Here is a 2,349-nt window from a genome sequence, read left to right on the forward strand (position 1 = left end):
ATTTAACATAAAATTGTTTGATAGTGTTAATTTGGAAAGCCAAAACTCTAGCGGGTCCACCAGACCCATGAACACTGGCTGAGTAACAAAAATATGAACACCACACAAGGGTTAAGTGCTTCTCACTCACACCAAGGCCAGGAGTTTATTTATTTTTGATTGTCTATTTTGGTTTTCTCTTATGATAATACTTAACTTCACACATATGGGACATATTATTAAGTTAACGAGAAATCGCTATTTCAGTGTATTTCCCTCGGAAGCCCTACCAGTTCCTTGTCATCCTTCCTTCATGCTTTCCTTAGAGACACAACACTGGTCAAGACTGTGACCGAGAGGCTGTTTGGGAGTTTTTGTCTTTCCTTCTCTTCTTCCTGGCTCTGTGGACCTGAGAGTGAAGAATATCAAAGCACTTCTTGTGACATTCCTTCAATTACAGAAATACCCAGAGAGCTCTCATACCGCTATATTGTGAGGGGAGCTCTGCTTGATACAGTGACATTGCAACCTGACACGCTTTTTCATATCGAAAGTATTTAAGATAAAGCTTCAAGGACATATTGCATTTCAATGTTTTCCAAATAAATTATTTTACACTATCTTTCTTAAACTCCTGTTTATGTTGACGGATTGTATGCTGTCTGGTATTAATACTACACAACCAGTCAATCCTGTTCAGCTCCTTTTCTTTTGAATCTTCTCTGTTCTGCAACCTTTTTTACAGGAGCACATTTACACATTTTTTAACAACTGTTATCTTCCTTTGTAGGCCAACATTTTTTATCACTTTTTAAAGTAGCCAATTTCATTGCCTTTTTAAAATAAAATAAAGATAAAAATAAAAATAAAGAAGTATGCACAGATATCGTACATTCTAAAAGTTTTGGAGTCGTTATTCAAAAAAAGCTATATTACACACTTCTTTTCTTAAAAGTAATGCAGTACGTTACTTAATTACTCTTAGGAGAAAGTAATTCGTCAAACTATTTGCTGCAGAGCTTTCTCACTGTAAAATTATCTGAAATGCATTGTGCCATAATCACCAATTAATAATATAAACGTTAGACTACAGTCCCACACACTAATACCAATCCCTATCCTAATGATAATATGATCTTTCTTTTAGTATTTATGTAAGAACACAAAACCAGTAACACAAAGCAAATGTGAAAACCAGCACAAAGAGACTTAAGGGCACTCAGATGCCTTTACCTGTTACCTGTTGAAATTCGGGGTCTGGCTTTCTGTGATAAAGTCAGCAGTCACTCGGCTGTATCCTCACTCTGGGTTCTTGGCTAGCTTTGTGTTAGCATGCTAAATTCCGTTAGCAGTAAAATGTGGTTGTTTTTGTCCTGGACACAGTTTTTTCTACCATAGTGCTTCTGTCCTGAAAAATTAAAAATAATAACTATATCTCCACTTTAGACTGCTACACCATTTTTACACTAACTGTATTCAGTAGATTGTAGTGAAATTCAGCAGGAAAAAACCCCAGATTTGTGTGTCTTTTATGTGTCGTTTTTTTCTTTCTGTTCACTGGCCATGCAGATGACTAAAAAGTAACAACAGAGCTGTAACTTTAATTATATTAGTACTCATTAGGAGCTCAATAAATGTGCTTCTAGTGAAGTTTTCACCAAATTGCTCATAAACTGCTAAAAATTTTATCAAACATAAGTTGTGCAATGGTATTGAAAACCCATAAATCCAAACAATGAGCTGGAAGACACTTGAGTACTTTGTGAAAGCTGAGCAGTAATTTGATGACCAAGAAAGTGACCCATTCAAAGTATCCACTCATTTGCGCCAACGTTAACACCAAATTGATTTAGAATGTTTTAGGAATTCATTCTTACTTTTCGCCATTAAACTGTATAATAACTCTTCATTTTCTGACAGGTGAACACACCTGTAAGGTATGAGATCCCAAAGATGTATTTGCATTATATCTTCATGCAGCTGTTTTATATGGGTTCATATGGCTTATTAATGCAACTCGCACTTACTATCTTAAACAGTGTTTTTACTTTTACTGTTTTTAACTAATTTCATTTTTACTTTTCTGTTTTTGCTACTGTTATAAATACATACATTCCTCCACTATCACATAGTATGAGGAGGCCATTACCAGGCGACTGTGGCACTTTTTTTTTTAACTCTGTTGTTTATTTGTTGTTTATTGTAGAGTGTACTATTTTTTTTTACTGCCCATCATGCTTCTGTAACATAAAATTCACTTGTAGGATTAATAAAGGGTTTATCTATCTAGTTAAATACTTGACAACTAGTTTCTTAATATAAAAATTATGTTGGACTTGGACATATTTTTGGGTATATATATATATATAT

The sequence above is a fragment of the Pundamilia nyererei genome, unplaced genomic scaffold (genome assembly GCF_000239375.1).
Source record: "Pundamilia nyererei isolate P.nyererei 1_Seehausen unplaced genomic scaffold, PunNye1.0 scaffold00206, whole genome shotgun sequence".
Classification (NCBI taxonomy): domain Eukaryota; kingdom Metazoa; phylum Chordata; class Actinopteri; order Cichliformes; family Cichlidae; genus Pundamilia; species Pundamilia nyererei.